The sequence below is a fragment of the Peromyscus maniculatus genome, chromosome 4, assembly GCF_049852395.1.
Source record: "Peromyscus maniculatus bairdii isolate BWxNUB_F1_BW_parent chromosome 4, HU_Pman_BW_mat_3.1, whole genome shotgun sequence".
Lineage (NCBI taxonomy): Eukaryota > Metazoa > Chordata > Mammalia > Rodentia > Cricetidae > Peromyscus > Peromyscus maniculatus.
Window position 1 is genome coordinate 146654272 of NC_134855.1, and position 14061 is coordinate 146668332.

Here is a 14061-nt window from a genome sequence, read left to right on the forward strand (position 1 = left end):
TCTCGGCTGCCTTTTTATGAACCTCGGTCATACTCCAGCCCTGTGCCTCTGCGGGTACAGTTCCTCAGTGTGCACAGCTGGCCTAGATATTATACAATTAGGATGGATTTCCTTAGCTTTAGGTCTTTAGGTTTTCCCCAGGAACTCTTCACAATTCCTATCACCCCTGCCTTCCATTCGGTGCTGGACTTATCACCACTTGGTAGTATTTATTTCTTGGCTTATTGTCTGTCTCCTTTGCTGTCTCTCAAGCACGAGGCCTTATTTCACTGAAATACCCTCTGGGTTTAGAACGGCCCCTGATCCACTATAGGTACTAAAATACTTGCTCAGTGAATAAGCAGAGGAACGCTAGTTGTCCATCTATTCATGTGACATTGCTGGTAGCCGTCTAGATAGCTACATCATGAGGTGGAATAACAAATTATTAAACTTTGCAACTTTCCTCTCCTTAACATATCTTAGAAGAATTTATAAGGTGAGGCTTAGGATCTTAGAACAACAGTCTTAGGAGCTGGAGAGACAGCTCTGCAGTTAAAAACACTGGCTGCTCTCCAAAGGACCAGCGGTCCATTTCCAGTGCCCACATGGACAAATATCTGGAACTCCAGCCCCAGGAGATCCGATGCCCTCCACTGGCTTCTGTGGGCACCAGGAACACAAGTAATACACAGATATACTCAAAGATGAAACATCCATACACATAAAATAAAAATAATAAAATAGAAAAACAGACTGGAGAGTTGGCTTAGCAGTGAAGAGCACTTGTTGCTCAAACTCGAGGTTTGAGTCCAAGCACCCACATGGCAGCTTAGAACTGTCTGTAACTCCAGCCGAAGGGGAACTGACAGTTTTCTGACCTCCATGGGTACCAGGCACATATATAGTGTTCATACATATGAGCAGGCAAAACATTCATACACACAAAATAATAAAATCAATAAATCTGAAAAAAGAAAAACCTTGATTTAACTTGAACAGTTGAGGGAAGGAACATTTTTGACAAATGTTGCTGGCTTTCTGTCTTACACATTATCCCTTGTGTCACATGGAGAATTTTTGAGAAGCCTAAAGTGTCCCAGTTTGGTTGTTCTTAGCAATAGTATAATCCTCAAGAGCATAGTGAGCTTTTTGTGTCCTCAGATACCAAAGGTGTAATTACAGCCTCAGTGTGTTTTCACTTGGGGAGTAGCTGTTATATTTACTTACTTTCTTGGCAGTTCTGTCCTTTTCATCTCTCTGCCTATCATTTTTAGTTGGCTTTGGAGGTGCACTTACTTGCTTACTTTTTTTAAAATCATTTTATAATTAATCCTTGACCTTTGAGCATTTTTCAGTCTCTCGTGTGACCTTTGAACTGTTTGAAAGTGCCAGCTTTATCTTTCAGGAGGAAATAGCATCTATAGTAAAATGTATCATTGTGCTTCTGTTGATTTTGAAGAGGGGCTAATGTTGGGTGTAAAGTTCTTAAAAGTTTGAACTTCAGATAGGCTACTATTTAAGTTTTTTGGGAAAAAAAAAGACTTGTTGTTTTCTTTGAACGATGCCTAGAACAATACAGCCCAGAGACCATAGAAAACCTTTTGATGCTCATGTTCCAGATATGTAAGAACTTGGTGGTAGTGGTGGTGGTTGTTGGTGATATAGTGTATGTGTTCTAAATGGAAATTTTTTTCAGCTGAAGGCCTGTAGGAAATATGTTAAAATGTTTCCTTATTTCTTTTCCTCAATGGGGATTTGTTGCAAATGTATTTGGGGGCAAGCCTGTGTGCTTTTGTAGAGATCGCTTAATCTTGTTCAGTTTCAGATTGCCCTCTCTTCCTCCAAGACAGGTCTTCATATATTGCTGAGGCTGTCCTTGAACTCACTATACAGCCCAGGATATCCTTGAACTTGTAATCCTCCTGCCCCAGCTTCCTATGTTTTAGGAATAAAAGCATGTTACCACCACACCTGAATTTTATTCTTTTCTCATACCCCAGATAGTCTCACCCAAGTCTTTAGTATGCCCTATATGGAGACAACTCCCTCTTCAAGCCTCCCACTCTTTCTGGCTCGAGACTTGCATTTTCATCTACCAGACTTTCCTATTGTCTTTGCTTGCCACCTCATCTCAAACTTCACATGTCCACAACTTACGTGCTCCCTCCATTCCTCTCTCATGTTAGTGATATAACCTGGGGCCTTGGCTTTGCTAAGCAATCCCCGAAAACCCCAAATTGGTCTCTCCATCTTCCTCTCAAACTTCCACATTTATAGTCATCATTCTTGACTCATCCCTTATGCCCATCTCAGAATAGTTCAATTCCTTCTCCTATTTCCTAATCTGGCATTCTCTTCTCTCAGCTGGATGACTGTCAGTGCATCTTAGCTGGTCTTCTAGCTTCACTCTTGCCTACTTCCACAGCAGCCAGAGTAAACTCATTAAAAGGCAAGGGCAAGCGAGGGGTTGGGGATTTAGCTCAGTGGTAGAGTGCTTGCCTAGAAGTACAAGGCTCTGGGTTCAGTCCTCAGCTCCAGAAAAAAAAACAAAAACAAAAACAAAAACAAAAAAAGCCCAAAAAAACAAAAACAAAACAAAACAACAATAAAAAACCCAAAATAACAAGAGTGTCCAAATCCTTCTCTTATTCTCAAGCATGTGTTTATATGGAAGGATATACAATATATGCATGCACATGAGTGCGCATGCACACACACTCGCACAAACTTATATACCGGGCAGTGATGGCTCATGCCTTTAACCCCAGCACTCGAGAGGCAGAGGCAGGTGGATCTCTGTGAGTTCAAGGCCAGCCTGGGCTACCAAGTGAGTTCCAGGAAAGCTGCAAAGCTACACAGAGAAACCCTGTCTCGAAAAACAAAACAAAACAAAGGCAAGGGCGGACCATCTCTTTGTTGAGTGGCTACCCACTCTATGTAGAATTACATCTGTGCTTACTTTGAGGTGCCAGCCAGCCCCTCTGCCCTCTCTAGTCCCTGCTCATTGCTCATGTTTGTCATGTTGAACACCTTCAATTCCTCAAATATGCCAAATTCTCCTCCTTGTTTGTATAAACCCTTCTTTCTGCCTGGTACTCTTCTCAGAAAGATCCTTCCTTCTCAAACACCTAGCCTCAGTTAACATTTACCTTCTCTTTAGAATGGCAGTTACTGATGGCTCCTTATATAGTAGCTTTCTTCTCATTGTCTCATCTCGGTACATAGACATTTCCTGGTAGGCACGTACTAAAATCCCAAGAATTCATTTATGTTTGTTTCTTTCTTTATTGTCCCTTTCCCAATAGATTGCAAGATGTATGTGGGTGAGGACAGTTTTGCCTTGGTTAAGGCACAGCTCTGGCGTGTGACTCTCTTTGTAGGATCCTGTAGGTCAATGTTTCAAGCACATTGAATAATTATTATAACAATTAACCTTTTTGAGAGTTATTAAGTACAAGGTCCACTGCTAAGTATATTCACACATTACTCTAAATCATTGGGAGAGCCTGGTAAGGTGCAATGATAATTAAGTTAACCATTTCTCTTTGTAGTTGAGGAATTGGAGTTTAAAGTAACACAGTTGAGAAAGCAGTAGAGTTGGGATTTTAATCCACATGATCTTTCATCCTTTCACCTTAATCATCTCTACCCTTTGACATGAATATAGGGTGAACGAATATGAGGAATGCTGTGATCTTTATAGTTAATTACTGCTCGTGTTGTGTTTTTAACGATGTATGGGAGATAAAAACTGAGAATGTTTGGGTTATGGTCTTATATAATTCTGGGAAGATTTAAAGTCTCTCTCTCTCTCTCTCTCTCTCTCTCTCTCTCTCTCTCTCTCTCTCTCTCTCTCTCTCTCTGTGTGTGTGTGTGTATACACACACGTGCTAATATACATGTGGTTATGTTGGTATAGATTCCAGAATTGGACTTTGAGTGTCTTTCTTAATTGTTCCTCGCCTTTTTTTCCCCTTTGGAGACAGGTCCTCACTCTGTAGCCCTGAAGGTCTGGAACTCAATATGTGGACCAGGCTGATCCCAAACTCCTAGAGATCCACCTGTTTCTGCTTCTAGAGTGTTGGGATTAAAGATGTGCACCCCCACACCTGGCCTTTCTTTTTTTTTAAAAAAAAAGTTTATTTTTCAGCTGTAAATGTAAAAGAAAAATATGGTTCTCATCTCAGAGGGTCATTGTGAGGAACAGAATTGCACACACAAGAAAATCAGTGTCAATTATAAGGAAGGAAAGGCTTGTAGTCTCACCTACAATGATGGCTTGGTTGAGAATGAAAGACATACAGTTAATAATTGTGTGTTCTTCCACTAACCCTGGTTTTGAGTCAGGATTTATAATTATTCTGTGTATTCATGATAACTTTATGTTTGGATTTAAGCTTGTTTTATGCTTGGGAGGCAAGATAGCTTTCTTCCTTTCTTTTTTCTTTTTCTTTTCTTTTCTTTTTTTTTCACTGTTTAGCTGAGGCTATCCTGGAACTCACTTTGTAGACCAGGCTGGCCTCGAACTCACAGAGATCTGCCTGCCTCTGCCTCCTGAGTGCTGTGATTAAAGGCATGTGCCACCACTGCCTGGCTTCCTTTCTTCTTTTGAAACTCATCTCTGTCTTTAAGATTCTTAGAGGAGAGAACTTTCAAGAGGCTATTTTTCCTTTTCTAGAAAATTACTCACTGGGGGTCTGGACAGATGGCTGCTTTTCCAAGGGACCTGAGTTCTGTTCCTAGTACCCACATGGTGGCTCACAGCTATCTGTTGTTACTACAGTCCCTGGAGGTCTAATGCCTTCTTATGACCTCCACCTGCACTTGGCATACAAATGGTACACATACATGCATGCAGACAAAAACACTCATATGCATGAAATAAAATAAAAACATTAGAAAGCTATTCACCAGCATACTGTTTGTTTCAGGGATACTCCAATTCCTCCAGGGAATTTCAAATCTTTGAATGAACAGGGCCCCATTACCTGACCAGCTGAGGTATCATGAAGTTGGCAGCCCTCATGATAGGACTCTTTAAATATAGTTGTATTTTTTTAGTGGGATTGCTTATGGGTGAGTGATAGGATAATGGCTTCCACTCTTTTTGAATAAGTTACTTTTTTTATTGCTGTGACCAAATACTTGGCTAAAAGCAACTTATGTTTAAGAAGGGACAGTCTTTCATGGAGAGAAGGCATGGTGACAGGAGTGTGAGGCAACTGGTCACACTGGGTCCACAGTCAGGAAGCCAAGAAAGATGCATTTTGGCATAAAGCTGGTTTTCTCCATTTCCCCTTTTAATTAAATTAGGACTCTAGTTCATGTGATGGTGCTGCTTACATTCATCAGCAGCCTTCCTCCATTGTTAATCCTTTCTGGAAACCCTCACAGACACACTCAAATGTGTGCCTCACTGGTAACTTAAATGTTTACTAATCCAAAGAGCCACAGTAGTAATTAACCAATAGAGAATGGAGTTGTTTGCTTAGAATAAGTGGAAAGAAGCCAAAGGAAAAGGAAATATTTTGGCAACCAATTGAGGTCAGAAGGATGGAGAATGAGTTTGAAACAATGTCTGTGATGGCTAGGCAGCATCAAGATAGGAGAGGATGGATTAATTGAGACACCAGTAGCATTTAACTGCTAATTTGGGGGCGGAGAAGGCATATGGTTGGATTGAGCCAGAGTTGGGATTTGCTGAGAGTGAGTGGCAGAAGGACAGTGAAGCAGGTGTGCTGAGGGTATTGGTCAGAAAGTGATTAACATGACATGGGGTTCCAAGGCTACATGGCAAGGAGAAAAGAGCTAGAGGTGTTGATGAAGTCAAGGGATGAGTGTTTGGGAGTGATGAATAATACCAGGATGTGGTTAGAGTGACATGTGCATGCAAGATTTCAGAGTTGGAGTACTTAGTGGGCATGACAGACTCCTGTGTTTTACCACAGATATGAACCATTGAAGTGAACTCTGTGAAGAAGACTGAAGTCAAGGAGATTAAATAACTGAACAGCTGGAGTTGTTTTAGTTGTCGGTAGGGTTAGAGAAGCCATTAGGAGGATAGCAGCATGTATGGAACTGAGAGAAGAAGAGCTAGGTCTTCAGTGAATGAGGTGAGGGAAGAGGTCCCAGCGGTGGAAGAGGCTAAGATCTGTTAAAACCAGTCTGTAGGAGCCTCAAATTATCAGTGGATTCTGCTCAAAGGAGGATGGTAAAAGCATGACCCAGATGTACTGGTTGTAAGGTCTCTGGGAGAAGTCAGTTTTGGCCCTGTTCATCATAATTCAAATGGTCTGCCTTGGTAACATGCACTGCTGTGTTTCTAGAATGTGTATGAAAACAATGTTAAAAATAAGAGATACCAGGTTCGCCTATGGTACTATCTCGAGGAGAGGAACTTGAGAATATATATTTAACACTCCTCTCCCATATACCTATCCCTGGCACTTCTTTATAATTAGGTTGTTTTGGAGTAGTGTGTCCATAGTGATTAATAACACGGGAGTGCTAGGAATGTAATTTATTTGGTAGAGTGCTGACCTAGCAGGCACAAAGCGCTGGGTTCTATCCCTAGCGTTACAAAAATATGGTTGCCCATAATCCTACCACTTAGGAGGTGGAGGCAGGAGAATCAGGAGTCCAAAGTTAACCTAGTCTATGCAGAGTTCAAGGCAAGGCTGGGCTACACACACACACACACACACACACACACACACACACACACACACACACACACACACACGGTGGGAGGAGGGCTCAGGGAGAGGGAGAGCAAGAGCGAGATTATGACTCTGCAAGTTGACTGCTGGGTCTAAAAGAAGTGACACCAATGGCAGTGAGCCTTTGCCTTGACTTTCAGTAGCTCATTTCCCCCAGTTCACCTGATAGCAGAAGCTAGGAAACGTTTCACTAGAGGCATCCACACTGAAAACAAGTAGGGTGCCAGGTAAGGATAGAAACAGCACTTCTTAATAAATTAACAGAAAGATTAACAGTTTGGAGGATGCTCATGAATCATTATTGTTATCCCATTCAACATAAATAGCTGTTCAGGCTTGGTTTGTTCATAAGGCAGGGAAATAATAAATTTAGAAAGCTTTTCATCACAAACAAGCAAGTTTTAGTGATCCATAAAGTTAACTTATGCAACTCAATTCTGTCTCTGAAGATACTGGATTAAAAGAAAGATTCACTTAATAACACACCAAAGACAAAAGCAATTTTATTTATAAGAGATGTATAACTGAATAGATATTCAGTATCATAATACCAGTAGTCATGCTACCCTGTTCTTTTATTTCAACTGAGCAAATTCTTTCCGTGACAAGAGGGCCACTGCAAAAGAGTAGTTGCTAGGAATGGAACTGGAAGTTAGCTCCCTGGCTGACTGCTTAGAAGCTTCTGTTACTTGTGAGGAGGTTTTGAGCTGGAGTTGTACTGTTAGAATATTTAATTGTATGCCTACCGCATGGGTTGTCATACACAAACACTAAAGCTTTTGGGGGAAAGAATGCAGTCAGGATAGAGGAAGTGGACGCTGTGGGCCTTCAGCTTAAAACTTTGATTTGCTCTGTCCTGTGTTAGAATTCTATGTCCTCTTATACAGAGATGCCAGGCTTTCAGCTGATGAGCCCATTAACATCTCAGCTGCATTCCAGTAACCTCCACATCTTCCAGTCATGAGTCTCATTCTTCCTTCTCTTCCTCTTCTTTCCCTTCTCCTCTCCTCCCCCACTTTACCATTGAACTTCAGGGACCCAGTTGTTTGTTTCCACACTGAAAGGCCTAGAAAATAATGGCAGTGGAAGTTTAGCAAATGCCAACTAATCAAAACTTTCAGTTTTAAAATAAAAATATTCTATCTTAGAAAAACCCCTGGAACAGAGTTTTCTTTCCCTTTTAGAAAAACATTTTCTTCTAAAGCAGAGAAACACTGAACAAAGCCAATGAGCAGTTTGATGGTATTTCTTTAGTATCAGACTTCTTTTCCTTTCAGAGTTCAAAAACCCCTGAAACTGCTGTTTTGTGGTACTCTTTGTAATATTTAAATTACTAATAATATTCAGTTTGTGATAAATGCCTGCTATGTACCAGGTATCTTGGGGTTAAAAAAAAAAAGGTGAGGGAGGTCTCTAGCCTCAAAGAACCTTTTTTCCCCCTAAGATAAAGAGGTATGGCCTTGTTGGAAGAAGTGTGTCACTGGGGGTGGGCTTTGAGATCAAACGCCTACACCAGGCTCAGTGTCTGTCTGTCTTTCTGCCTATGGATAAGGATGTAGCTCTTAGCTACTTCTCCAGCACCATACCTGCCTGCTGCCTCCATGCTCCCTGCTGCCATGTGTTCTGCCATGATGATAATGGACTAAGCCCCTGAAACCTTAGACAAACCCCCAATTAAATGCTTTCCTTTATAAGAATTGCCTTGGTCATGGTGTCTTTTCACAGCACTAGAACAGTGATTAAGACAATGGTATAACCTATTGTTCCTAAGCTATAAAAATATACAGTGTAATACTGTTCTGAATACTAGAAGTAACTATGACACAGCAGTGTTTGTGTGTTTAAACCGAAAGTATAGTAAAATCCCCATGCAGTTGGAATTTTTCAGCTCCATCCTAATCATATGAGACTACCATAATATATGCAGTCCATTGTTGACTGAAACATCATGATGTGGCTCATGATTATGTAATGTGATAAATGGAAAACCAAAATAATGGAATAGTTGGTGATGGAGCCCTGTGGGGTGGGTCAGCTGCTCTCGGATCCCCCTTGCTCTAGGATGGCGAAGTACAAAGGGACTAACATAAAGGCTGTGAAGCAGTGCTCAGGGGAGCTCTTCCTGGTTGAGGGCTCTGTGTGCTTGGTTCTTGTGTGGTCTGCCTCAGAAAAAAGTCTTGTTAGAGTGAATTCTCTCTCACTGATGAGTGTGTTCCTGTGACTGAGTCTTCACTCCTTTGGCAGGTTAGTGACTGCCAGGTAGATCACCATGTTGGCTTTGTGGAAAGTAGGAGCTGAAGTCTTACCCTTGTAAAAGCTATTTTGTTTTTGAAGTGGGTGGGCCTTTGGCACTAACGGTCAAGGGTAGTAGTACAATGAGGTCTTTGAAGGAAGGAGAATGTATCAAATTACTGTTGTGGAACTTCGAAGTGGGAGTTGATTATTGCTTTCCATTGTCTGTTGGATGAAAGTTATACTCCACAGATTGATATTTAAAGACTTCCACAGTCTTTGATCAGTTCTCCAGACTACTTATCCTTTTCATTCATTCCAGCTCCTTTGTACATCAGCCAAGAGTGCCTCTGATAGAACACTAGAATGTGATTTGAGAGACCAGATCCTGTAGTGAAAATGCCTTTAGACTGTGAGTCAAGTACTGAACTGTGCCTCACTCTTGACTCCTCCATTTACTAGTGATTTACTTACCCTCTAAGTCATTCTCACTTATGACCCTTTGTAACAATGATGAGTGTCAAATGAGAAACTTTATTTTAGAGTTTCTTGGTGAAAATTAGTAATATATAGAGGTTGTGTCATTAGGTTATTCCTAATCATCACACCAGGTTCTTGTATAAATTTTCTTATTTGCCACTGTATCTTCTGCCTTCTCTTAGATACCTAAACTCATATGAGTAGAGAAGCACTAGCATATATAATAGACAACACTGCTGAAACCTCAGTGACCAAAAATAATAGACATATTTGTGCTTATTAATAATCCAAATAGCGAGGAAGAGAAGACCCAGTCCCATGAGTGTATGTTGGCTTATAATTGTGGCATCCTAAGTTGTCCTGGGGTAACAATGGCCAACAGCATGAGGGAAGAGACTGAGAATGAATGGTTGTCTAGGAGGCTTTTATGCACCAGACTTAGGATGGGAGCTGGTGAGTAAATCCAAACAAGAAAAAGTTGAGAAGAGGCTGGATAGGAAGTGAGTTTGGTTGTATGACTGTTTGCACAGAGTGATGAAAAGACTCCAGGAAGAGTGAGGCAGGACCTGTGCTGTTTGAAGACAGAATGAAGAGGTCCTTCTGCCTGGATAGTTAGGGACTGAGAAGGGCTAGAGGGCCTAAGACTGGCTCCTGGGTGGAGGCAGGTGGTTGCAAAGGTCAGGAGTGAGAACTAGGGGTGTTCACATATGTTCTAAAGCAACCTTTCAAACAGCTCTGGAGACAGACACTGTTGCCCTTTAAAGCCCGCACAGCTAATAGGCAACCGAGAGAAGTGAGTTAAGTCTGTATTAGTGAGAACTAGGAAAATCCTACCTGGATGACTGGACAACTGAAGCCACAGACGAAGTGGCTGGAGGTGAACCTCTGGGCATGGGGTAGAGGAAGATCTTTGTAGACGACCTCCCCTATGGCTGCTTTAGTTAGAGGAGAGGGAGTAAGAAACGAGGAACACTTCTAGGTGGAAGAAGCGGCCTGAGCAAGGCTCCGAAGGTGAAAACTTGCTTAGAGTGTTCCAGGTTTGAAAAGAGCAGGTTGGTAAAATCAGGTAGGAGGGAGAGCTGATGAGAAGATGGGAGGGAAGCAGAACCTAGATCATCCAAGAATTTCCAGGCTTGATGTGGAGTTGAGATTTTACTTCAAGGGCAGCGGGAAGCCATTATACATTTTGAGTGATGAGTAAGATGATCTCAATTTATATTTTGAAAAGACCATCCCATCTAGCTGATGGAGGAGGAACAGGTGGAGAGGAGGCCAGAATATAAATTCAATGTAGTAGATAGGTAAAAAGAATGCAAAGCCTAGTCTGGAGCTCAGAGAAGAGGTGCTGGCTAGAGAATAAAATGTGATCCTGTTTCCTGTTAGCTCAGTCTGTTCTAAGCCAAGCTTCCTGTGGGTTGCCTTATCCATGGCCTCTACTTCTCACCTCCTGTGGTTCAGTCCTCTGTTCTCTAGCTCTGTAACTCCCTGAAATGTCTAGGCCAAAGGCCTCCCAGGGTCCTTTGTGGTTCTTAAGTCCAGGACATTCACTGTAGCAATTCCAGCCTGAGTTGCTTTCCCCTTTAATGCTTTTATTCTTGGGCTCTCAGGCCTGTGGCCTTTCAGGTCCTAAGTTCTCAGACCAGTCCTGATATGATGGCATTCTTGAGGCTTCTAGCCTCGAATTTTCTTGATTTCCTATGTTCCTCTGCTAAAAATGAACTTTTTCTTCTTCATCAGTTCTTGGCAACCCTGTCTCAGGTGCCCCCTCCTCTGAGGGCTTTCCCTGACCCTCTGGCTGTGTTAGGCACCACTCCCCATTTTTCATTTCTCTTGAATAATAAACTGGACACTTATGGTAGCACTTAGCACCTGGTGTTCTTGTCTGCCTAGGTAATAGTGCACGAAGGATAGGATTACAACAAAATATTTCATGATCTAGGCCAAAGATTGCTTTTCTTCATTTCAGATGAAAGCTACACTTTATTATGAAGGTGTCTGACCTTTAATAGAGCATTCATTTCTCACTGAGTCTGAAGGCTGGAGTTTGGGTATATCTTCTGTGAACAGAAGAAATTAGTTTAATTTAAAATAATCATGAGTTGTCTTCATATTCTGAAAGGAACAAAATGACTTAAAAAATCTGAATTGTTTCAGAGGAACTTGTAAAGACTTGGGTTTCTCACTGGTATCTCTGCTCTCCTGCTTACTCTCCAGAATTTGTATGTATCTTGTATTTTGTGATTTCACAGTTCTGGGTTTGACGTTACAATTGCCTCCATGGTGATGGGCACTAATGTTCTGTGCTGAATTGTGATAGCTGTGGAAAGTGGCAAACACACTGGATGAAAGATGAGCTTCTTTCTTTATGTTCTTGCCTCCTGCTAACCAGCTCATGGTGGAGAGAGAAAAAGAAGAGATGAGCAGAGATGGTGCTGTATCAGTTAGTGCACAAGTCCAGCATTTGGAAGTTCAGTAAGGTTTGGTTGGTTAATGTCACTGAACGCTCATGTCTTTCTATTCTTTTGAATCCTTTCTTTCTGTCTTTTAGTTTTGAAGCCACTCTACCTTTGGGGGGGGTGTAGAACAAATAAAATACAATGTTGAATCTTTCTTCCTAGTGGCAACAAATTTTAGAATATATATCAATATATACATTAATATTTAGTTTTCTAAACAGAATAAAAGCAATCTTGCCTTTGTTTAAATTCTTAGTATCATTACTCAAAATAATGCAACAGATTGTATTTGTGCTTTTTAAGTGTAGTGTTGGCTTGGTTTCTTTTTCTATTTGCAGGGCTGCTAGAATAATTCTCAAATGGAGTAAAACTCCCTCTGCAACACAGCAGAGTAACTCATAGCACTTCTGCTCTCTCAAGTGTTTGTAGTTATCCTGATAAGAAATGCTGGCACATGTGAGCCATGCTATATTTATTATCACTTACATTTCTTTCTGATGTCTCAACTAGACATTAAGATTGTAGACACTCAAGAAGTGACAATAGATTTCCAGTATGCCCATTGATGATATGCTGAGAACTCCCCTTATGTAGGGACCTTCTTTGTTAGCTCAAGAACATTCTTCCTTAAAGGAAACTAGCCTCTGTCTTGGAAACTTTGATTCACCCACTTTGCATAACTAGTCTTTCGACCATATACAACCCTTTAGATTACTTAAAGCTATCATCTCCCCTTTTATCCCTGTCTTCCTCTCCACACTCTGAATCCCTATTCTCTTCAGATGTAACCCTCCCTTGTACTCTACACATTGTGATCATAATAGATTGTCCCAAAATTTTAATGGATTTTTCTGCTCTCTCAATCACTTGCTGGTTTATTATTGTCTGAAACCCACCTTCATGGAACTCCTGTTAATATTGATTTTCATGTTCACTTAGAGAATTTTTTAATTGCATTTATTTTGTGCTTGTGTGTGTATAAATGTGTACATGTTATGGTACATATGCAGAGGTCTGGGAATAATTTGGAGGAGTTGGTCTTCTCCTTTCTGCATGTGGGTTCTGGAGATATAACTCAAGTCATCAGGCTTGGTGATAAGTATATTTATCTGCTCAGCCATCTTGCAGGCCAGGAATATTTTTCTTTTTTTTTTTTTTTTTTTTTTTTTTTTTTTTGGTTTTTCGAGACAGGGTTTCTCTTGTGTAGCTTTGGGCCTCTCCTGGAACTCACTTGGTAGACCAGGCTGGCCTCGAACTCACAGAGATCCGCCTGCCTCTGCCTCCCACATGCTGGGATTAAAGGCGTGCGCCACCACCGCCCGGCCGGCCAGGAATATTTCTATCTCAGGAAGTTTTATATATAATTTGATTTAATATTACATATCAGCCACAGGTGACCCTGCCCTCCCTCCTCCCGCTCTCCCCTCAGCCCACCCCCCATTCCCATCTCCTCCAGGGCAAGGCCTCCCCTGGGGATTCAGCTCAACCTGGTAGACTCAGTCCAGGCAGGTCCAGTCCCCTCCTCCCAGGCTGAGTGAAGTGAAGTGTCTCTGCATAAGCCCCAGGTTCCAAACAGCCAGCTCATGCACTAAGGGCAGGTCCTGGTCCCACTGCCTGGGTGCCTCCTAAACAGTTCAAGCTAATCAACTATATCACTTATCCAGAGGGCCTGATCCAGTTGGGGGCTCCTCAGCTATTGGTTCATAGTTCATGTGTTTCCATTCATTTGGCTATTTGTCCCTGTGCTTTTTCCAGTCTTGGTCTCAACAATTCTCACTCATACAATCCCTCCTCTTTCTCACCTATTGGACTCCCAGAGCTCCACTTGGGGCCTAGCCGTGGATCTCTGCATCTGCTTCCCTCAGTCATTGGATGAGATTTCTAGCATGACAGTTAGGGTGTTTGAGCATCCTATCACCAGAGTAGGTCAGTTCGGGCTTTCTCTCAACCATTGCCAGCTGTCTATTGTGGAGGTATCTTTATGGATTTCTGGGGACCTTTCTAGCACTTTGTTCCTTCCTATTCCTGTGGGGTCTTCATTTATCATGGTCTCTTTTTCCTTGTTTTCCCTCTCTGTTCTTGATCCAGCTGGGGTCTCCCGCTCCCCTAAGCTCTCTTTCCCTCAACCCTTGCCCTTCATTACCCTCTCCCCATGTCCAGTTTGCTCATGTAGATCTCATCTATTTCTCTGT

The 14061-nt window shown here is 41.8% G+C and overlaps 1 protein-coding gene across 23 annotated transcripts in view; it reads left to right on the forward strand.

The window, feature by feature from the left end:
- Zhx3 (zinc fingers and homeoboxes 3) overlaps positions 1 to 14061 on the forward strand; it is a 128010-nt gene that overhangs the window by 1975 nt on the left and 111974 nt on the right. For 2 of the 23 annotated variants that reach the window (XM_042276708.2, XM_042276711.2), the window contains exon 1: positions 11714 to 11890. The exons of 5 other annotated variants lie outside the window; for them this stretch is intronic. The gene's annotated coding sequence lies outside the window, so the exon portion shown is untranslated. Of the gene's footprint in view, positions 1 to 11687; positions 11891 to 14061 lie in introns of those variants that run through there. 16 more of the 23 variants (XM_076571241.1, XM_042276714.2, XM_076571240.1 and 13 more) reach the window with 12 other exon arrangements.